General features: G+C 38.5%; 1 long non-coding RNA gene across 1 annotated transcript; it reads right to left on the minus strand.

Moving 5' to 3' along the window:
- On the minus strand, positions 1-25,038 carry LOC116664903. The gene is made up of 5 exons (XR_004321443.1): positions 24,558-25,038; positions 23,470-23,607; positions 22,797-22,889; positions 8,637-9,179; positions 1-1,400 (listed from the first exon to the last, which is right to left on the minus strand). It is a non-coding gene; the product is annotated as an uncharacterized LOC116664903 (long non-coding RNA).
- Positions 25,039-25,049: the final 11 nt, after the last annotated feature.

Genomic DNA, 25,049 nt, shown 5'->3' on the forward strand with positions numbered 1-25,049 from the left:
ATAGAGTTTATTAAAAATTCTGTCTATGCTGCTGTGGAGGGCGGGAGGTGGTTTAGGTGGGTGGGATAATGCTTCTGAGTGAACCCCCTCCGCCAATCTTGATCAGAAGTTCATCAAATAAAATGTTTTAAATTTCTGTTTCCAAACAAAATACATTCACCAAGGGTATGTTTTCTCCTTGCCTCTACTTTCTCATTCCATATTTCATCTTATATCATACTACACTGTTCAGTCAGTCCCCTGGTTTGCAATTTGCTTTTCGATGTGCCATCCTGTTACTCTTTAGAGGGAAACTAGATTTGGTGCCTTGAAGAAGTAAGACTGTATGTAATTTAATATTTGTTAGTTTAACCTTAGAAACTAGGGGAAACCAGAAGTTTTCAATATAGCAGTACCTGGGGAGCAATTGGGGGAATCTTTTTCGAGCTGTAAAAGAATTACAAAACAGGCCATGCTGAGATTTAAAAATTGAGGTCATTCTTACAGAATAGGTTTGTGAGGCACTGTCTCAAAACTGACCAATTCAGGGCTTTGAGTAGACAAAGTCTCAGTGGATTCTAGGTGACCTCAGTGTCCTTTTTAGTACAAGATAGTTAAAAGAAGATCCTGTCTTTTCTCAAGTGCATGTGCATGTGCATGTGCATGTGCATGTGCATGTGCATGTGCTTGGCTGCACTTAAATCTTCATTTAATCTGAGTGGGCGAAGAGTTATTCTATAAACCAATGGTTCTTTTATCATTTTAAAATACATTACGTGAATAATTTTTTTCTTTTTTGGCAACAAGTTCACCATTGCAATTGTCTATTGATAATGAAGTCACACCTTCTTAATATTGCTTACTTATGGCTTTATCATCATCAACAATTATTCATTGTGCACTGACATGCTTTGCAGTCTCTGCTGATGGGACTCAAAAATGTTTCTCTCACCAAAGGGAACATGTAATTACCCTTTAGGGATTATTTTCTTTAAAAAAAATTTGTGGAGTTTTTATTCCCCAAACTCTTTCTAAAGAAAAATCTTTACAGGATGTAAATGCAAAATACAGATGAAACAGCCATAACATTGAAAATACTGTGAAGACAAGAAAAAAATAAGAGAAACTATTACTGAGTCCAAGCTCATACTGCTAGCCATACAACAGGCCAGTAAACTGAGGGCCAAGTTGCTGGGACAAGGAATAGCAACTTCATTCAGAAAGCCCGCAGACTGAGAAGATGGTGGACTAGTGTCTCAAAGAACCATCTTGACTGAGTCAGAATTCATGCTTCTTTTATACTAAAAGGGGAGGGATTAAAGTCAAACATTTCCTGGTTTCGGGTCCGCCTCTGAAGGAAATGTGTGAATTCCATCCTGCCGTCATTCACTGGTGGTCCTGGTCAGGATGTTTCCTGTGATCTAAACAAAGGTATTTTATCTTAATGCCCATTATCTGGGAGGCAGTGTTCCCAGAGATGGGCCGTTATGTATAATTTAAGCTTATAAGCAATGTCCCTTTAGTGATTAACTTGTAGCAAAAGCAATAGAATACAAAGGTTAAAGTAAAAGAAACAGATCCAATATGGAATCAGATTTGTTCTTCCCTATTACAAAACCCCTCAAAATCTATAGCTATAATAATTTTCTGAAAGCTAGATTTTTTTTTTTACCCAAAGATATAGTTGGGCTAATTTGTTATTTTAAGGGCTGTGCTCAAAATGCAGATACAAAATAAAAATTAAACAAAGAAAAATGCAATTAAAATAAACCCTCTGCTCCAAATGCATATCAAGAAATTACTGTTTCTCTCCAAAGCAAGATTATGCCAGGCTAAATGCGGTGATTAAAGAGAGCCTTGTCCTCAAGGACTGGCCTGGCTGGAGGCAAGCTTGTGCAATAGGAAGTTTGTCCCTGGCACGCTCGCTTTCCAAACAGCTCCCTTTGCCCTTAGTGGCCACCTCTTGCTCTCAGGGTCTCTTTGTCCTTGGCTAAATTTTGCTCTCAGTTGGCAGCTAACTAATAGGTAAGAGGGTTTGTGGAGAAAACTGTGTTGCTAAGTATTTGCAACATCTTTATATGTTTCAACATTTTTCAGTTATTAAAAACAGGAAGGAAAATCCTGGTAGTAGAAAAATCAGTTTGGTCTGGGTCAGTAAACTTGTCTGGCAATTTAATAGAATCAAACCTTAGTAATTTTTTTTTTAGTATATATATACATGTACAGTCAGTTTACAATGCTGTGTCAATTTCTGGTATACAGCATAATGCTTCAGTCATACATGAACATACATATATTCATTTTCATATTCTTTTTCACCATAAGCTACTACAAGATATTGAATATAGTTCCTGTGTTACACAGTAGAAATTTGTTGTTTATCTATTTTATATATATTAGTTAGTATCTGCAAATCTTGAACTCCCAATTTATCTCTTCCTACCCCTTCCCCTCTGGTAACCATACGTTTGTTTTCTATGTCTGTGAGGCTGTTTCTGTTTTGTAAATAAGCTTGTTTGTCTTTTTTTTTTTTTTTTTCAGATTCCACATATAAGTGATACCGTGTGGCATTTTTCTTTCTCTTTCTGGCTTATTTCACTTACAATGACAATCTCCAGGTCCATCTATGTTGCTGCAAATGGCATTGTTTTATTATTTTTATGACTGAATAGTATTCCATTGTATAAATATACCACAACTTCTTTATCCAGTTGTCTGTTGATGGACATTTAGGTTGTTTCCATGTCATGGCTATTGTAAATAGTGCTGCTATGAACAATGGGGTGTATGTATCTTTTTAAATTAAGGTTCCCTCTAGATATATGCCCAGGAGTGGGATTACTGGATCATATGGTAATTCTATTTTTAGTCTTGAGGAATTTCCATACTATTTTCCATAAGGGCTGTACCAAACTACATTCCAACAGCCGCGTGGGAGGGTTCCCTTTTCTCCATAGCCTCTCCAGCATTTATTTTTTGTGGACTTTTTAATGATGGCCATTCTGACTGGTATGAGGTGATACCTCATTGTAGTTTTGATTTGCATTTCTCTGATCATTAGTGATACTGAGCATTTTTTCATGTGCCTATTGGCCATTTGTATGTCTTCACTGGAGAATTGCTTATCAAACCTTAGTAATTAACTTTGCATCATATTGTGTTAAAAGACCCTGAAGATATCTAAGCAGCAAAGGTGGAAGACAGAAGGTAAAAGTCAGTTGTGCTTTTGCAATTTTGTTTGCATAGGGTTGAAACAGTCATGAGATTCACCAGAATCTGGAAAAAAATGGCTTTAGTGGAGGGGGAAAACCACCACCAGGAAGACTGTAATCAGAAAGTTTTGGTCTTGTGGGGCTTCAGATATAAACTTCATAGGCTTACACAGGGGGAAAATGGAGTTTAAGCACCAGCTACTGCCCACCTAGAGCATAAACAAACAAGCTGAAATATGGTGGGATGGAAAGCTTTAGTGTGTCCTCAGGCTAAATTCTATATTTAACAGGGAGAACCCTACATTTGATTAGACTCAAGAGTGAAAACATTAAGTCAGCAAAAGAAAAATGTTAGTTAAGTACGAATTTTTACTAAGATGTTATGTTCTTTTATATCCTTCTTTGAAATTGGATATTTTTCATAGTTAATTATAGCTGCAAGTTATAAATAGAGTTGTGTTTTCCTAATGAAGAGTTTAAATTGCTTGAGGTGGTTTTCTGGCTCTTTAGATGGGGATCTTCAAAATTCTTTGCATATGTAACCCTGAAAGAATTTTGAAAAACATATGGTTCCTTGAACATTTTACATTGACATCTAAAAATGTTTTATCTGAAGGTTGAATCTTTGCAAAGAATGTCCTTCCTGGTGTATTGTAATTTGAATATATACTTTAACTTTGTTTTTATCAAATCCTTGGAGCTATAGGTTTAGATCATTTAGTTTATAGAATAAGTTTCTTGAATGAATAGAAACCTTTTGAAGCCAGTCTTTATTGTCAAACCAATCAGCTAAATCAGACTTCCTGTCTATCATTTTAAAATTAAGCGATTAAGATAACATCCTTCTGAATCCTAATTCAATACAAGAGAGATAGATGAGAGGTAGAGAAGGCATGAAGACTTCCCAAGAGTTTGTTGCCTAGATAGAATAAGGCTTTAGTATTTTTTTACTGAGGCTTTCTTTGCTTTATTTTTGGGTGGGGAAGGGCGGATGGCCCCTCAGGGGCAGTACAAGTTTAATTATCTTCTTTTGAGTTGCCTCTGAGATTTTTATAGCCTGGAGCAATGCACCAAGATGAGATTCAGAGAGGGAGAGCAATGTATCTGTCTTCTGAGAGCTGGGAGAAGGGCAAATGTGAAAAGGGAGGGATTGGCAGGCCTGTGGAGGGGTCTCTCAGGAAAGGGGCCTGTGAAAGTTGAGAACTGGGAATTGATTGCATTAAAACATCCAATCAACATGTGTTTGGGTAAAGTCTTCAAGTACCCCAGGAGTATGAAGACCCAGTTTGAAGCTGTCTGCTCTAAACCTTTTTGGGAATGGAAGTATATGTGGTCCAAAGATTCAAGATACAAGACGGCCTTCTTGGTGAGATGCTCAGACAGCATCGGGCATTCCAGAAACTCAGTAGAACAAAGGGAACTATTTTGTTAATGCTTCCTGTTATCAGAATAGTTTACATTCCAAGGCCTATTTCTCATACTTTGATATGGAGTTTTTAGAGATGAGAAAACCCCTAAGACACAAAATCATAAAGCTAGAATAGTGGTGAGTAAAAAGCAGTGAGATTGTTTACCCTTTTTTTTGCCTCTGCCTAAGTAGCATAAGGCAGCTTCTGATTTAATATTTCCACTGAAGGTTCAAAATTACATCATATTAAATGAAAATTTAAAGTAATACCACATGTCAGAGGGTCTGAAAGCATGCAAAAATTCCACCCCTCTTTGAGAACACCAATTGTCCAAAAATCTAAGCTTCATAATAGATGAGCTGCTATTTCAAAGGCATGCTTCAAAGGATATCCTTCAGCATTACTTCACGTTAAATATGTTTTCATTTTACAATTTGTTCCCACAGAGCCTGACTTTCCCTATTTTTCTCTAGGAATTGAAAAACATCCAAAAAAGGAAATCTAGCCAGGAGGAAGGGTCAAATCGCTACCAGAAGCGGATGTTTGTTGCTTTTGTTCTTTGGGCATCTGTGTCATTCATCTTCAGGTACAGTTTCCCTGTACAGTTCAGGTCCAGTTTCCTTTGGAGTACTCTTTCCCCCATCATAGAAACCAGCATGGGATATAGGTCTGGTCGGTCATCCATTCTCCTGACTGTACACTGGCCCAGTGGTAGGTACATGACCCAAGCTGGGCCAATTAGAGCTCTTCCCTGGGATATTTATATGAAATTGGGAGTACTACAATGAAGTTGCCCAAACACAAAAATGATGAGTTTTGTTTAATTTCTTATGGAAGATGATAAAGAATGGAGTTTTTCCACTGAGGTCTAATGTGGGTCAAATCTAGCAGGCCACACAGATACAGTGAACAAAGAATGACAGAAAGACACCAAAAAGTAAGGATAGAAAAATTATAAAAAGGGCTTGAGCTTCTCCAGGCCCTGGACTAGTAGTCAAAGATTTACCTGCATCACAGGTACATCTGAAACGGGGTGGCTCCCAGTAACACATGAATGACAGGGTCTAAAAACCAGAGGTCAACAAGTAGAATTTGCTGGGACAGATGCAACAAGAAGGTCCTATTATATAACTTTTAGGCACTGATGGAATGTCCTTCATTGAAAGGAACTGTGTATGGAAGGGAAGAGAGATACTAGGCTTTCAGAGGAGATGTAGGCAGGAAAGCTTTGCATAACTGGGACCAAACTGGGGTGGGGGTCATGTGTGGAGGGGTACTGAGGCAGTTGCAACACCTGTGCTTCAATAGTGCCACCATGTGGCTGTGACACCAGCAACAGCCAGGCTCCAGTCTAATATGCCACCAGCTGAATTTCTAATTTTCTCTCCTGTAAGGGACTAAGTAAGGTAACTGCCCAGTCCCTACGCTGTACAGCTTGTGTATGATGGGAGATGGGGAATGGTTAAGGAGAGGAGATTACAGAGAAGAAAGATTTTTCCCATGATATCAGAGAAGCATTGTTTGGACAACAAAAATAAGTGGGTCCTCATTTTGATCACTAGAAGTGGGGTTTATAGGTGTATTGGAGTTTGCTTGTGCCCATTTGCAAGAGCTGATTGTTACATTTTCAGGAATTTGGTTCCTGAGCTGGCTGTTAAGCAAAGCTGTCATGAAAAATTGACTGCATATGTCAAATTTAATGAGAGCAGATTTATTAGGAAAAGAGTTAGCAGATCAGGATGCAACTCCATTTGTCAAATCATAGTTCAATTGAGACCGCATGCTGGCTACAGATACAAAAGTTTGGCAAAAGCATTCTGTAAGAATCCATTGGCTATGTGGAAGTTACAATAAAAGTATTATATATTTTATTATTGTTTATAAATTGTGTGCTACACATCCTTTATGTTATAAAAATTTATAATAAATATATGTACACTTTTCTCCCTGAAGAATTGACAATTAAATATTTACTAGCACACCACTGCTTATAGGTTATGTATTTATAATAAATTGCTAATAATAACAAAATATGAATAATGCATCATTTCATTCCCCTAACACCCACTTAGTTCCAGAACAATACGACTCCATCCTGAGTCATACTCCATCAATGCTACAAAAAGTTCAGGCTGTTACCAACGCTTAATAAGAATACCCATTCAGTTGTTTCCTTAAATACTTCGGTGGTAAAGAGATAAGTGAATTCCTACCACATCTATGGTGATACTTTAAAACCTTCCTAAAGTGCTAAGTGACTAATATTTCTGGAAGGTGACATTTTATTTCCACCTACATAGGTCAAACTTACATAATTATATAAGAGGTTAGATCTCATCAATGGAAAAAGTAGACAGGTGAATTCCTGAAACTCTGAAAATAAGGACTAGGGAGAGGCTTCCTACTCGAATGGCAAACTGTACACATGTGTTTGGTCTGGATGCAATCAAAATGATAGAAAGGAACAAAAATCAAAAAAAGGAAATAAAAATCACATGAATGGAGAGAATAGAAAAAGAATCACCAACAGATGAAAGAGTTTAAAAATTTTATGGAAGTCAGAAAAGAGATGGAACCATGTGATGGATAAAACAAAGGGAAAGAAACCACAACCCAGATATAATCAAAAGGGGCTGCAGTGGGAGCAGGAATGAACGTATCCAGGAGAACTTCAGAGATTTTCTGGGGTTGAAAACTTGGAGTCAAACTGTCAAGTAAGCAATTGAACAAGACAAAGTCATCCCTTGGTTTTCAGGGAATTCATTGCAAGCCCCCCCCGCCTACCTCCACTCCCAGGGGATACCAAAATCCCTGGATGCTCAAGTCCCTTACAGTTGGCCCTCCATAATGGTGGATGCCAAAACCACGGAGAGGGAGGGGCCACTGCTAAGATATTTAAGGATGCAGAAACTCCCTTTCTTAGGAAGTTACCTGATGTATTTGAGAAAAAATGAGAAAGTGAGAAATTAGAAAGAAAATGACCTGGAGTACAGAAAACATGGACCTAACCCAGGGTTTAATGACCAGACATCCCAAATGACTGCTAGCACTTCAGGCCTAGGAATGTCTTTCCAAATTGGAACAAGAAGTCAGTGGGGAACAAAAAGAATGTTTGTAATTAGAAAGGAATAAATTCCATACTATAGATAGAATAATAAGGTGTTGGGAGATATCTGGATATTGTAAAGAAGGCGTGCATTCTTTTTCTCAAGAGAAAAAAAAAAGGCAATTAGAAAATTCAGAAAAACAACAAAAAAACTGAAATAAAGTTGTGGTCCAAAGAGTAAGCAATCTGAAATGCAGTATAATTTTGATCAATTGGTAGAGTATAAGGAAAAACAATCTATTTGGCTATTATGTCAAAAAGTCTATGCATTTTATATTTTAACAGCTATTGCCAAAATCTCTTCTAAAAAGGTTCTATTGATTTTGGCAATAATTGTTAATATATAAAATGTATACAATTTTTGACCCAGCTAGCCTACTCTAGGAATTTATCCTCAGATTTATGCTCATATCTTTGTTCAAATATTTAAATTTAAGGATGTTCATTTCATCATTATTTATAGTGGCAAAAAGTTAGAATTGGTTAAATGAATGTGGTACATCTATAAAATAGAATACCATACAACCTTTACAAAAGATGAGATAGGAGGTGGGTATAGCTCAGTGGTAGAGCACATGCTTATCATATACAAGGTCCTGGGGATTGAACAACGGAAAAAAAAAAGTATGAGATAAATCTATATGTATGACTTGAAATAATCTCCAAGATATAGAAAGTACAAAAAGCAAGATGTTAGAACAATGCGTATGTTGTACTTCTATTTGAGTAGAAACAAGGATACATACATGTACATATGTGAAACTTATCCTGTGGTTGACTCTGGAGAGGTGGATGATGTCTGAAATGAGATGGTCATTTTCTTTGACTGTCCTTCTCTGCTGCTTGAATTTTATCACATACTTGCTTGTAAAAAAATTTTTTTTAACTTTAAAATATTTTGAAAGTGAAATAAGATTAAAATTAACTCACCTTTTTGGTAAGATATGTTTGTCCAAAAGTAATAGATGATCAAACTTCACTTAGTTTTTACTGGCTCATGTAACTGGGAATTCATTGGTCCACACAATGGAAGCCTCGAGAGGGGCAGGCTTTGGGTTCAGCCTAGTGTGGCCTGTCAGGAGTGTTCTTCCTCTGTTTGTTGGATCCATCCTTGTACTGGCTTTTCTCATGGCAAAATGCTGCCTTCACATCTGCCATCCTCAATGCCCAGAGAAAGAGAATTTCTTCCTGTGATTCTCTTGTAAGAACAAGGCAAACTCTTTCTCAGGAGTTTTTTCATGTCTCTTCTCAATTCTTATCAGCTCAAACAGGTTTAATAGGTTCTTCCTGAACAATCCCTGGGGCAAAAGGAATGTCATGTGCAGATCAGCTTAGGTCTGAGTTTCAGCACCAGTAATGTATCAAGGGACATGGTATTATTCCAAATTCAAAACAGCCTTTCTCTGGAGCTGGGTGTGACGGTTTCCCTTGACGTACATGAAAAGAGTCATATTGGTACCTGAATTTAGGATGCTGTTAGGAAGGGGAGAGAGAGAAATGGAAATGAGTGCCTGGCAGGAAAACAACAATGACCAATTACTCCCACACTAATCTTCCTCAGTGCTGTTACAGAAGCCTTTCTACTATTGCCTTCACAAAATTATCCTCATTCATAAAATTATTGTCAAAGAAAATTAATTAATTTGCCTTCTGCAGCAATAAAACCTGGCAATAATGATCATGATAGGTCCTTTGAAAAGATATAATTTATAGGAAGCTGTCCCATTTGATATAGAACAGGTCATTTATTATATTATCCTATTGGAGGAATAGAATGGTATCTTTCAAGAATTTCAAACTTGGAGAGAATATAGAATAATGATGGTCATGATGTATGTACAATAATTATAAACTGCAAAGTGAAATTCATTAGGTTTAACTTTCCCTTACAAATGACTGGCTGAAAATAAACAATGTAAAGGTTACAGAAAGAAACCCACAAAACGCCTGACAAATAAAAGAATATTTCCTTGCTAATAACAGGATCAAGTTAAAATTACTGTGGACATCCTGTCTCTTCCAGATCCAAACCAATTTAGAGTAAATATTGGTATTCTCAAGGGAAGGAACAGACACTTTAAACATTCTGGCTAATCTGTTTTTCATAGTATACCTAGCAAAAGATGAGAGTCCTGAAGGACTGCAAAGTGCAGGTAAAGCTGAAAATTTAATGTGTGCCACCTACGAAACAGTTATTGTTTGGCCATACTTCAGGCTTCAGAGTCCAATCGTGTGGGTCTCAAAAAGCCTGAAGTTTCACCTGAACTGCATGGAAGTTTTCTAGGTAGGTTGCTGGAGTGGTGATTGAAGTTGTTGGAATGGAGAATTACTTGGACTGAAACCCGTAATTGTAGTGGGTATTTTAAATACTGGTTGAGTGGAGTCAGAAAAATTTCATAATGTGAAGGTTGCTCTATTAAGGGGAACTGCTCTATTAACAAGATGGCCTAAATCTGAAATATCTAGTATTTGGTTTGTGGATTCTTGGCCATGAGTTGAGAAGTGATGAGAAGTAGACTTGGACCTGGATGTGAAATGCCTATGGAAGGGTTAGGAGTGTGGTCCCCTGACAGCTGTGTAAGGAAGGAACATACTTGGTGGTCTGTGCTGTTCCACCACTTTGTGCAGGTGCATGATTGTGGGGGCATCTTGCAGGTGCATGGTTGTGTCCAGTGTTACATGAGCAGGCAGAGGTGATATATAAATTATCTTCACCAGTAGCCCTGCCACCCTGAGATGGGCACAGAGAAAAAGGAAGGTTTATGATTAAATTGCATGACTAGCAGGCTTAGGAGGCGGGAAAAGGAATAATAGCTCCTTGGGGATCACTGACTTATCTTTTGGCCAAGAGTATCCTTTGAGTTTGTCTGGCTAATGAAAGAAGTTATGTTGCATGTGGGACTATTAGAGTCCCTAATGAGTCAAATTAGTCCTCCTGAAAGGGCCCCAGCGGCCCTCTCAGTTTGCATCCTGGCACAGCAGTAAGGCCTGGACCCAAGCTAATGTCTGTTGGGACATGTAACTGGCTACAGTTGCACAGGAGGCCTTCCTTATCCCTAGTTCACTGAGTTCTGCTGAGCATCGACAGATGTAAGAATCTTCTTTTGGTGGCACCCGATGGGGTTTGCCAATCCATTTGAGGTCACAGGACTGCAGAGGTCTTTGAACAGATGATCTGGGATGGGGGAGCTTTCTGACTTCTTGGTTTTAAAGCACATTAAAACCTAAAATTTACCATTGGAAGAGTTAAGCCATGGCCTTAATTTCTTTTCAGTAGGGTGAGGTAGTGAGGTTTATTTATTTATTCTTACAGGAAGTACTGGGGATTGAACCCAGAACCTCACGCATGCTAAGCATGCGCTCTACCACTTGAGTTATACCCTCCCCATTAGCCTTACCCTTAATTTCTAAGGACCTATAACTGTTCAGTGATTCATTCTGAACTTACCAAGAGTGCTAGGTCTTTTTGACGTATGTCTTTAGGGGTTAAAGGTGGACTGCATGGTGAGGAACTGCTTTTCTGCCCTAGTAATTAAGCTCATCTGGCATTAATCTTTTTGAAACTACTGAGTGTACATCAGGGCACTTGCTCTGCCATTTTCTTGGGACAATGACATTGGAGACATCTGTCTCTACTGCCAACGAATGCCAAGGGGTAGCTGTCCAATATGGTAGCCATGGTAGCTACTGGCCATGTGTGGCTACTGAGCACCTTTCTTCTCTGAGATATCCTTGCCATGCTGTGGGGGCAGCTGGAGAGCATTTGCCAGTCTTGGCTCTATTACTTTAAGCATTTGATCCAGCTGTGCACCAGGAGGGGTACCCAGGATCAATCACCTCTGATCAAAGGCCTCAATGGGCTTTACTTCAGCCAGGTTCCTGGTTGGTTTCCCATTTCTGGTTTCCTTTCTCACTCATTGTCCAGTACAGACCTTTGGACTTGATAATTATATCTGGAAGCTCCAGCCTCAGACTCTTTACTCTCCCTCAGGGACTTTGCCATAAACCTGTTCTACCAGATCTCCTTCATTTGTGTGCCCTCAGTTATTTAAAAAAGTCAATATAGCAGACTGAGTGCTATCCTTTCAAAGGCCCCCTTACAAGCTTGGTCTGTGACTGGTGTCTGGAACTTGAATTTGGGAAAGCTTCCCATCACTCTAACTAATAAGAATGGCTCATTATACCTAAACTGTTCATATCAACAATGTGGTTTATGCTGAACACATGCTTGTGTTAGGCAGGGAACGCCTTTGTGACTGGTCCCCAGCTCCCAATAAAACCTTTGGGCACAGAGACTCGAATGAGCCTCCCTGGCAGATAACATTTCACATGTGTAAAATGCTGGGAAATTAAGCATGTCCTGTGTGACTCCACCAGCTGAGGATTCTAAGGAGCTTGTGCTTGGTTTTCTCTGGACTTGGCCCCATGTGCCTTCTACCTTTGCAGATTGTGCTTTGTATCTTTCTGCTGAAATGAATCACAGCTTGAGTATGGCCGTATGCTGAGTCCTGTCCTTCTAGTCAATCCCTAAACCTAGAGGTGGTCTTGGAGACCCCTGACACATGAGGTAACACAGGACCCACTAGAGGGATACTTCAATGTAAGTGAGTTTTGGTTTGATTTTCTTTCTTAAGGAGTTATGGGTTTCTTTCTTAAGCCCCTCGATATACCTAACATTACAGAATGTGACTGGGCGATCCAAAGCACTAAAGCTGAGACTGACTAATAGTATGTAGAAAATTGGCAGATGACGGAGACCTCTCGAAAGACACCCTCTAGGAAGGGTACACTCAAGAGTGGCCAGTGGAGGAAGGCCAAGGAGGTTTTAGAGGATTCAGCATGGCAGAAAGACACACAAACCAGAGATAAGACCCTCCTTGAACAGAATCCAAGGCCATGTCCCAGAAACGGGAATAGAGAGACAAGGGCTAGTCTTTTCTCAGTCACAATGACAGAGCAGGTTAAAACAAGAAAGAAAACAAAACAAAAGAAAAAAAACTAGTATCAGCCCAAGGAAAAACTTCTTTCTAAAGAAATACTGTTCTTGATAAAGCTGCAGTCAGAAGTTACTTTAGGGACAAAATGTTCACAAATAGAAGAGTAAGAAAGGACAGAGGGAGTTACTGAGAAGAATTGTCATTTTTCTGTTCTAGAAAATGCAAGTTGTTTATGTATTTCTATGTTAAAGGTGAATTAGGTTTAGCACTGAATATTTTTAAAGTATCAACGATTTAAAAATATACTAAACAAAGCCCTACTAGGCCTCCTCTGTTTTACTGTCTTACAGGAAACAGGGTTTAAAGTCCCAGTGAGAAGGCAGCCCCTGATTTTTTGAGAGACGTAATATGAAAATACACTTTGTGATCAGATGCCTGTTCTTAGTTCTGGGTCTAGTCGCTAGCTATATGATCTTGGACGGAAGAATAAACTCTTACTGCCCTAATCATCTCATCTTAAAATGCAAATAATAATGGTAAATACTTCATAGGGTTGCTGTAAGAACTACCTGAATTAATCCACATAAAAAAACTTACAGTGCCTGGCATATAGTACGTGCCCAGGAAATGGTAGATGTTATTATTATTGTCATAAGACATGCTTCTAGTGCTCTTCGAGAGTGAGTTTACAGGATGTTCTAAATACTGGAAGACTATAAAGATATGCTCTGATAACTTGTAAATGAGATAAAATAAAACCTCTAAGAATTTAGCCATAAAAATGAATTAAAAATGAATCACCCAAAGGATAGCTTGAAGGCTCAGTAAATTTCAGTATAACCAGTTTGAGGTCACTACCATATCTTAAGAATGTGTCAATCAAAAAGACAAAACAAAAAACAGTCATTCATCTGTGAGAGGATAGAACAGTAGTCCCAGGCCTTTAGCTTTTATGACTCAGTTAAAAAAAAACAGGAGGACCTGATAAAGTGCTGCCAACTTTTCAATTTACCAAAGCCTGGCATGAAAAAGACCCACCAGTCTACTGCCACCATCATGACATAAAAGGAAAGATGTTTTACTACCAAAAACTAATAGCATATTCTCAGAACAAAGGGAATTGCTCCCTGAAAGTCCACTAATTCAGGGAGAATTTTTTTTCTTCCAAAACAGGTGAAAATCTCATTAAAAACCGGGAACACTCTTTTGGACCAGCCCTTGGGATAAGAAAAGAGGAAACACAGAGACAAACATTGATAGTGCCTATTCCCAGGGGAAAAGGAAACCTTACTGTCAGTCTTTGATTGATTCCTGGTCCCAGTGGCAACATCACTTCTAATGTGAAATAAACATAGGAGATTTGGCCATTTGATTTTGAGTACTTCCTGTCACTATAGTCACAAAAGTGAAAGGACATTCACTAGACATTTGATTCATCAGTTTCTCCTTGTTTTGACTTCATGCTCACGAAGCAACCCTCTCAGTTCCATGTAGGTCTGCCTCGGGGAGAGGATGAGTTGACTCCATGAACTTAAAAAATTTCTGAAGTCACTGAAATGGTTTCTGATGATGTAGCTTTCTACATAGCTTCATAGCTGGGGAGAGAATGAGTTAATTATACTTACAGGGGTGTTGCTTTTTTTATTTCTCCTAGGAAATTAATACATTTGCACTTAGGTGTCTACTTTGGTCTCTTGTGCATTTGAGACTTGTCCCAGTCTCAGGGCCCAGTCACTCCTGGACACTGAGATAATGAAACTTCTAGGCAATGGAAGCAGCTGGTTTTCATGCAGATAATACTATACTGTTCTATTTTCAGAGTCATGTCTGTCTACTCTACTGATGTTTACAAGGAACAAATAAAGAATGACAATGGCTTTATAAGTCAAGGTACAAACTGAGCTGCTGCAATAAAGAGATTCCAGAATATAATCAGACTCCTGAATATAGTCACTCCAACAGTCTAGGGTAAGCAGTCCAGGGCTGGCCTTGTGGTCCTGCTCCACAAGAGGTCCAGGTTCCATTGAGACCTGAGCATTTTCCATTTTATCATTTCACCATCTCCTTGGCTGTTGTCTTTATGCACAGAGTTGCGACTGGGCCCCTCCATGTCCGGGCAATAGGAGAGAAAATGTCCAGGGCATGGGAATCCAACTCTAAGGAAAGACCTGGATGTGCACCTATCACTTCTGCTTGTATCCTGTTGGCCCAAATAGAGTCATACAGCCATAGCTAGCTGCAAAGGACACTGAAAATGTTCTGCTCAGTTTTATGCCCCATGACCAAAAATATACAAAACACTAACTTCTTTGAATATAATTTGTCAGAACCAGGAGATGATGCTTTGAAATGTGCCCTAACGATTAATTTGTAAAAAAATTTACATCGTCAGGACACACTATGGGCCTGTGGCTTAGTTTAAAAAAATTAGCCCCAAGTTGTTCCTTTTAAAACCTCTTTTAAATTGCAAAATGAGACATATAAAAAAGTATATGATATATTTACAAATATCACAATAATCTTATTACTATTTAAAGAATAATAATGAAATGAACACCAGTATCTATCACAAAGTTTAAGAAACAGAACTTTGCTAATGGTTTTTCAGGTTTCCGTGTGCCTCTTCCCCATCAACCTTGCCTCCCTTTCCTCCCAATCAGAGGTAACCTCTACACTGAAATCTGTGTTAATCATTCACTTGCTTTAGTATAGTTTTACTACATGTGTATGTATTCATAAAAAGAAATACTTTTTGCATTTTTGACTGTTTTGAGCTCTATATAAAATTATTTATTCTTTTGTGATTTGCTCTACTTTGCTTTTAGGGTCGTGCATGTTGACAAGAGCAGCTATATTCCATTCATTCTCACTGCTGTAATGATGTTCCCTTTTATACCCAGACCACAATGTATTCACATGTTCCGTTGAATATCTGGGTTGTTTCTAGCTTTTTGCTGCACAGGGCTCCTAATGGACATATAGATGTTTTCCTTAAGCTAAGTATTTAAGAATGGAATGACCAAGTTTGCGCAAATTTCCTAGGTAATGTTGAATAATTTTCCAATGTTGTTGACCCAATTTATACTCCTAGCTGTGTAAGAAAGTTTCTATTGCTTCATCTCTTCATTGTGATTGTAATATGCATTCTGTGATCATTAACTGAAGTACTTGTTCATATCTTTTACCTATTTTTTATATCGGTTGTTTCATATTCATTTGTGGGATTTCTAAAAATAGATTTTGTATATTGTTCCTTTGATGATTTTATGTGTTGCAGATATCTCTTTCCAGTGGCTTGTTTTTTCACTTTCTCTTTGGTATCTTTTGATGAGTAGAAGACCTTAATTATAGTACTGTTGAATATATTAATACTTCTCTTTGTCATTTGTGCACTTGTGACTTGTTGAAAAATCCTTTTTTATCCCAGAGTCATAAAGGTATTCTTCCATATTTTCTTCTAATAACTTTAAAGTTTTGCCTTCCATGTATAGGTCTTTGGTTTGTCTGGAATTGATTTTCATGTATGATGAGGTAGGGAAGGTGAAGAAAAGCAGAGAGAAGAAAAAATATCTATAATCATATGTTTTTCCCTATGTGTATATATATACACAATACAAAATTATAAAATATTGCAATAACAGTTTTGTGTCCTGATTTTTTTCACTTAACATTATATCATGAGAATTTTCTTATAGTATACTACTAAAAATTCTTAGAAGACAATATTTTAAATGTTTTAATAAACATTCATAGATGTATTCTAATTAGACTTACTAGTTAGAATTAGGTTTGCCTGTGAGTGACCCAGATCCCAAAATAAGTGACTTGAAAAAGACAGAAGTTGCAGCAACATGGATGGACCCAGAGAATATTATGCTTAGTAAAATAAGTCAGACAGAGAAAGACAAATCCTGTATGTTATCACTAACACGTGGAATCTAAAAAATACAACAAACTAGTGAATATAACAAAAAAGAAGCAGACTCAGATATAGAGAACAAACTAGTGGTTACCAGTGGGGAGATGGAAGAGGAGAGGGGCAATATAGGGGTAGGGAGAGAAGAGGGACAAACTACTAGATATAAAATAAGATGCAAGGATATACTGTACAACATAGGGAACATAGCCAATATTTTATAATAACTACATGTGGAGTATAACCCTTAAAAATTGTGAATCACTATGCTGTATACCTGAAACATATAATATTGTACAACAACTATACTTCAATAAAAGAAAAAAAAAAACATTGGAAACAAACAAATAAAAAACGCCCTTGAATTTACTTCCTGCTAATTTCTCCTTTCCTTCACAGGCCAAGTTTCCTGGAAAAAAAAAAACCAACCATATTCATTGTCTCCATTTGCCCATTTTGCCATATGTCCTCCATCTATCGTGATCTGGCCCCACCATTTCATTGCAACTACTCTCCTTTATTAAAGGCAACAATAATTCTTAGTTGCAAAAGCCTAGAAATATTTCTCTTTGCTTCTCATGCTTCTCCCTTGATAAGAACTGGAGCTTATGAAATATTCCTTCCTTGAACTGTTCTCCTGCTTTGACTTCTCCGACGTCACTCTGTCCTCATTTCCCTCCTTCTCTGGACTCTCTCTCTTGGTCTTTATATATGCTCTAATTCTTCCACCCACCCCCTGGAGTGTTCTCTGGAGTTTTATCCACTGTAGAAATGTTCTGAGGGATCCCATCTACACCTAAGACTTTCATTATTGTCTGTTAGCCCATGGCTTCCAAATGTATATGTCTAACTTAAACTCTCCATATGGCAAACTGGCCTTGGACATGTCCGCTTTATTTATTTATAGATTTATGTATGTATGTGTTTATTGGGGGGGGGAATCAAAATTTACTTATTATTATTATTTATTATTTTTACTTAATGGAGGTATTGGGGATGGAACCCAGGACTTCATACATGCTAAGCAAGCCCTTTACCACTGAGTCATACCCTCCCTGCTGAACACGTCCACTTCAAATTCAACACAACCCATTTTTCTATCGTGGGAAATGGCATTTTCATCTACCCAGTCATCCAAGCCAAAAACCTAAGGGTCTACCTGATTATTTCTTCTCTTACAAGTGTCCTTCAACTTCTGGAAGTAACCGGTACTATCAATTTTGCCTCCCAGGTATCTCTCATACCTTCTTTCACTCTATGTCCACAGTCACATGACTAGTTTCTGAGCATTTCTTATGTCTTAGTTTTACCTTATATGGTACTCGCTCTCAATATTCATTCTGCAGCCAAATTATTTGAGAAAATAAAAAAATACATTCAAATGCTCAATGACTCACCCCAGGAATTACTTTTGAATGAGGCCTGGGCTTTGGTATTTTGGAAAAGTTCTATCATTCATTTGGGATTGTAAACCATGTCTTTACGATTTCACAGATGAATTGGACCATATAGAAATAATCTGACTAGGAAATATCATTGTGACCAAAGGCCACCAAAATTATGTTATGGGCCTCTGGTAATTACATCCTTAAGCAAAACTAAATAAACAAAAGCAAAACCAAAAACCTGTTATTTTTGTTTTAATTGATATATCCCAAGCTGTATCAATTTTAACAAAAATGACAGGGGTTTTGGACAAAGGTGATGCACTGCATCCTCAATAACAAAAGGGCTAATACTAGTTATATAAGCATGACATGAATATAGGGGAATGTGTGACTTGTTCAAAGACAGGCTGATGCCAATTTTTAGAAGCAGTGTTTACATTTTGGGGCCCAGATTTTACTTGGCGTTCCAGTTTAACAGCCTGTCTAGAGTTGTGTTCATGTGCTAATTTGCTCAGTCACTGAGGCTGACAGCCATTGTTATTCTGTAGCCTTTCAGCCCTCTTTGGGTTAAAAAACAGTACCTACCTTTTCCTCATCCACTACTCTCAAGTCATTTGGTTTGAGTGAGAATGAACTGAGCTTCAACTCCAGAAATGGGCCCTGATTCCATTACCTTGGCCATAGTAGTCAGTCCAAAGATAAGCTAGAATCTGATCAGAGGAGGAGTTCTGTGAAGAAGAAAGTTTCCTCTCTCTTCCAGGAGGAAGAAGGTCTTATACAGCCCAGGGATGGTGCCAGATGAGAGGATAAGCAGCTACAGCCATCAGTAACCGTTATGGGAGTAACTGCAGCAAACAGGGTATGATGCCTGAAGGTGCAGCAGCTCTGCAGCGGGCAGAGAGGAGACACAGAGAACAGGTCTGTCTTAAAGCCAGGCCCAACAGGCTCTTTTCCGTAATGGGAACCAATACATTTCTTTGATTTATTTAAGCAAATGAAAATTTTAAATCACTTGTAACCTGAAGTTTGAATTGATAGGCTGTCTTTATTTGAATTAAAATAGTCAATATTGGTACACCTTCCTGTCTAATATTCTTTTTTTGTTGTTGCTGTTGTTCTGTGGGGGGAGGCAATTAGGTTTATTTATTGAATTATTTTTTTAATGGAGGTACTGGGATTGAACCCAGGACCTCATGCATGCTGAGCATGTACTCTACCATTTGACCTGTACCCTCCCCTGCCTTCCAATATTCTTAATTCTTCCTATTACTTTAAATAGCTCCCAAAAATGTAACCATGATTCTGAATTTTTTTTTCCAGAGGTGATGGAAATCCAGGTCCCTGACTGAGAAACAGAATTATTAGGATGAAGTATAATGAGGATTTTGTGGATTTATAGCACCTTTCCACCCCAGACACTATTGAAAGAGATAAGATTCAGTCTAGTTACTATTATGTCATATTAAAAAGTGTGTAGTATGTGCTCCATAGTATTTATGAGCAGTAATATGTTTATATGTTTTATAAAACAGATCAAAGGAATATAATTAATTAATCTGATGAAATGTTTATATTGAATTTACATGTTAAGGACCATAAAGTAAGTAAAATAATTATGAGTATAAATTAGATTGTATAATCATAATTATTGGCAGACTCAACGAATATTTATTTCATGGTAATTAAATTTATTCAATAACATTGTGTAATCCATATTTACAAGGTTTGATAATTGTTGCCCACCACAGTCAAAGGTAGACATGTCACTGGAAAATACAAAACACTAGGTATGTTCATTGCTACTGGAATATCATTGCTTCCAAGCCTTCTCAGATACCAGAGCAAGGAGCCATACGTACGTATACTAACCTGCGCATATATGTACCTGTTGATAAATATTTCTATACATGACAAGCTCTAATCCATTTCAATAAATGTATAGTATGTCCTTAGGAATGCTCGCAATTTGGGACACAATTCAATCATTTTATCAATGTTTTATCAGTGTATCCAAATCCATTGTTCTTCCACACCCACCTATCCCCAGGTTAAAAGACTACATTTCTAATCTTTCTTTGCAGCTAAGAATGGCTAAATGACTAAATTCTGGCCAGCGGGGGAAGGGAAATTGTGTAGTAGGACTTACAGGAAGAATTCTGAAAATGAGGACAATCCACTGATACACCCTTTTCCTTTCCTTTTTCCCTTTCTTTTCTGTTTTCTGGAACCACCAGCAGCCACTCTGGATCATGAAATAATCATGAGGCTACATACCAGCGCCACATAGTAAAACAAAAAGAGGAGCCTGGATCTTTGATAACTCAGAGCTTCCATAATGACCCTGGTTTGCCTACACCTAGACTTCTCTTCTATGAGGATAAACCAGACTGCTATCACTGGCCTTTTTGTTTCATTTCGCCAAACCTGATGCTAACTGGTATAATTATTTTTCTTTTTTGGGGGGGCAGGTAAATAGGTTTGTTTGTTTATTTAATGGAGGTACTGGGGATCAAACTTCATGCATGCTAAGCACACACTCTACCACTTGAGCTATACCCTCCCTCTAACTGGTGCAATTTTTGAAAGTATCTTTGGATATAGTTTCTTAATCAAACGTGATCATTTTCTTGACTGCTTGCTTATTGTCTGCCTCTCTCCTCCTCCCCCAAAAAAACTTCTTGAGGAAGGTCATTTGTTTATTTTTTTTCCCTTCCAGTTTTATTGAGATATAATTGACACAGCACCATGTAAATTTATGGTATATAGCATAAGGATTTGAATTATATATATCATGAAATGATTACCACAATAAGTTTTGTGAAGATCCATCACTAATACAGATGCAAAATAAAAGAAAAATGAAGAAAATTTTTTTTCTTGTAATGAGAACTCTTAGGATTTACTCTCTTAACTTTCATATATATCATATGGCGTGTAAACTGTATTTATCAAGACATACATTACATCCCTAGTACTTATTTATCTTATATTTGACTACCTTCATCCAGTTCTCCTGTCCCCCACCCCCTGCCTCTCTTAATCACAAATCTGATCTCTTTTTCTATGACTTTGTTTTTGAAGTATAATTGACCTACAATACTGTGTTAGTTCCGGGTGCACAGTATAGCGCTTTTATTGTTCTATACATTTCAAAATGAACACCATGATAAGTCTAGTTACCACCTGTCACCATACAAAGATATTACATAGGTTTTGACTATATTCCCCACAGTGTACATTTCATACTTGTGACTCATTTGTTTTGTAACGGGGAGTTTATAAGAGGAAGGTCATTTAGAATTGAGTCCTAAAGAGTGTGGTAGAGAAGGGATACCAGAACTTGTTGTGGAAAAGAAATTGAGAGACGGAGGGAGAGAGAGAGAGAACCTGGGAGCTCAGTGATCTGACAAGAGAGACAGTACCATTTTATCAAGGAGGTGAGAGATTAACAGTAATAGCTTGGGGACAGATGTAACAATAATTAGATCGCACCGGCTTTGTTGGGAAAGTCTTTTTTCCTCTTTCCTAAATTCTGAGGATATGAATATTAGATCAGTTATGATATGGATCGCTGAAGCCATGTTTTTTTTTTTTTCCAGTCTATTTTCCTCTCTGTTGTTGAGATTGGGTAATTTCTATTGTTCTAGCTTCCTGTTCACTGATTTTTAGCTCCATTCTGCTGTAGAGCTCATTCGTTGAGATTTGTTGTTGTTTTTTAATTTCAGTTATTACATTCTTCAATTCTAAAATTTCCATTTATTTCATTATATCTTCTATTTCTTTGCTGAGACTATTTTTTTCCATTTGTTTTAAGTGTGTTCTAATCATTCACTGAAACATTTTTCTGATGGCTGCTTCAACATGTTTGTCAGATAATTTTAACTTCTCTGTCAGTTTTGTATTGACTTTTTTTCCCCACTAGTTTGCAGTCTTCTTGGTTCTTGGTATGATGAGTGATTTCCAATTGAAACACGGATTTTGGGGTATTATAACACTCTGGATCTTATTTTAATCTCCTATTTTAGCTGGCTTTTTCTGACACTGCTCTGGCAAGGGGATGGAGGAGAGGCACCACTTCTGTTAATGCCAGGTGGGGACAGAAGTCAGGTTCCCCATTTTGCCTCTGTTGACACCAATGCGGTGGGTGGGGGTGGGAATTTCAACTCCCCAATCGGCTCCCACTGGTACTCCCCTAGCTGAGAGGGGTAGGAATGCTCCCCATGTAGCCTCCATGATACTATGGCGGGGAGGGGTGGCCTTCTTACCCCTGGGTAGTGGTGGAAGTCCAACCTCTCCATTAGGCCCCTCTGACTCCACCCTGGCCAAGAAAGAGAGGGGTGCCTCATTACTGTCAGGTAGGGCTGGAAGTCCAGGCTCCCTACGTGGTGTCCAATGACACCTTGGGGATAGGGGTGGGGAGCGTGTGTGTATGTGTGGATGGGTACTCATTACCATCCAGCAGTGGGAAAAGTCTTGTCTCTCTGCTTGGCCTTCTCTGACACCACATAATGGGGTGGAGGTGTAGAGGGACTAGGGTGTTCGGACGTTGGGGTGTCTCATTATGGCCTTGAAGTGTGGAAGCCTTGATCCCTCACAAGGCCTTTGCAGGCTGGGGTGGAGGTGGGGCCACAGGTTTGTATTATGCAGTGTTTGTCTACAGTAGTGTGGTTATTTTCTAAAGGTTATCTGTCTTGCTAAGCTGCCTCTTTTTTGGTCTTTTGGCTAAAGAGAGCAGCCTTTTACTGGGACATTATTGTTTGTGCCTCTTGGCAATTTTAGATTTCTGGTTTTTGGTTCTTCAGTACCCGGTATGTGATATAAAAGGCTAAACAAAAACCCAAGAATTTACCTTTGTCTTCCTCTTTGGATCCTAAGGTCCTAGCTGGTATGCCTTCTTTTCTCCACCTTTCAGTCTTACTGTTACGGAGCAAGGGTCATGTGCCTGCAGAGTGGAAAGCCAAACTCTGACAGTGGGTGTTTGCAGCAAAGTAAGGGTTTATTTGCACCATCCCAAGCAAGGAGAACAGGCAGTTCATGCTCAAAAGACCTGGGCTCCCCGATGGCTTTCAGGCAAATATATCTACTGCATCCTCCCAGAAGCAGAAGTCAAGAGCCTATGTTGCACTGAAACACAATTTCAAGAAAAACTATGTGGCAGAGACTTGGGGAGAAGTTGCAGTGCCTTTCCAACAAAGACATCAGTAAGGCAATCAAATAAAGCCAGCTGTGGCAGTAACTGCCTCTGCAATACAATAAGATCTGTGAGCACCTTCAAAGAGTAATAGTTACTTAAAAAAAATCATACTGCTTATGAGAAAACTTTTATGAAAATCTCAGAGCCTTAATTTATGAATCAGTACAGGAATTCTGGGAGGAGACATTAAATTATATGATGTAAGGATATGGAGAAATTGAGACTTATACCCTGGTCCTACTTAAGCAAAAAGAATCAAACTTTCAATGCTGCTCACTCTTTTTTCAAAGCCATCACATCAGTTAAAAAAAAAAGCCAATAAAAATACCTCATGTGCAGCTGTAGCTCTGCTTGCTCTCTTTTCTGAACTTCTCCTCTCCCCTTACAGCCCTAGGGAAACACCGTTTGTAGAGGCAGACTTTCGTAAAGCAATACTAATTTTCAAGAAGAGAGCCCCATAAACAACCTAGAGAAACAAAAACAGTAGCTCCCAATAAAAATGACAAAAACCATCTGATTGGATATAAAAACCTCAAGAGGACTGGGATATGCACTTTAGGAGCTGTGAGATCAAATTGATATGTTGGCCTGTGTTGTAAATAGCTCTGCTATGTAGGGTGACAGCTGAAAGGCAGACTGGCATTTCAATCGTTAATTACACAAACCTGCAGGCTACATTTATTGGCTGCAGGACGTCTATTCCAGCTAAATCTTAAATAAACCAGGAAGAGAGGATCAGATAGGAAATGCTCCAGAAACCAGTAAATAGATTTGGGCAGGGACCCAGATCTAGGAGACTGTCCCAATAGCTGAAATAATTTTTTCTTCCCATTCTTCCTCCCTTCCTCCTTTTTGGTTGATGTGGAGTAGAGTTGGGGTGGAGAGACAGCCAAAGAAGGGAATTGTTTTTCTACCAGGTACCAATGGGAATCTTGCCCTCTGTACCAGTTTCTGGAAACATTGCTAGCATGCCCAGAACCCTGGGGGAACCTGCTTGGAAATTATCCAATTCCTTTAGGTACTTTGAACTCCATGAGTGACTGGGCAGAGGTAAAAATGGTCAAAGTTAAATTTGTTGACTCTCCTACTTAGATTAAAAGGTTGGGTAAGAACCACCTAGGCAAATGAATAAATAAAATGAACTTATGGGGGTGGTGTACACCCAGGGGTTCCTATTGCCCTAGTCACTCCTCACTCTTTCCTCCAGTACTACCTTTCTGAAAAGGCCACAAGTCTTTCTTTCGTGTGCTCATGACACCCAATACAAAAGAGGTTAGTGGGGGAGGGGAAGCCCTGCAATTATGGCCAAAGGGCTGAGAGATTCAAATATGTACATCAAGCACAGACAGAAGAATGAGCAAATCTCCTTCTCTCTGACAGATAAACGTATACACTATTTTCTGCATGTTCACTTACCTTCATTTTTGCTTGTGAAACGGATGCAGAATTTTCAAACATTAGAAAAATATATATTGGGATAAACAGTGCAAGTTCCTAGTAATTCTATCCTTCAAAGAGAACAATGTTGTTTTTCTACTATTTTTCAGATCTGTGGAGAAACTGCTGGGGTAAATAAAATCAAATGGATTTGAAACAGTTACTACTGGTATTCATGGTAGATTTCTGTGACTGTTTCTCAATGAACAGACACTAAAAATACAAATGCTAACATTAGGAGACCCACATCATTGAGGTTAAAAATGGATCCCTGTACTGGGAGACCGCGAATTTCTGCTGTTGCCTAAATACTGCTGCAGCTGCCACGAGTCAAAGTTATGTCCTTGCCTGCAACACGCGCAGTTACGACACTCCGAGGGGGCGGCTCTGGGGGGTCAGGTGCTCCAAGGAGGCGGTAGAGACAGCCACCGCCTCCCACACACCCTCTGCCTTTCCGTAAACAAGGAGACT

Source organism: Camelus ferus, chromosome 7, assembly GCF_009834535.1.
Source record: "Camelus ferus isolate YT-003-E chromosome 7, BCGSAC_Cfer_1.0, whole genome shotgun sequence".
NCBI classification, from domain to species: Eukaryota; Metazoa; Chordata; class Mammalia; order Artiodactyla; family Camelidae; genus Camelus; species Camelus ferus.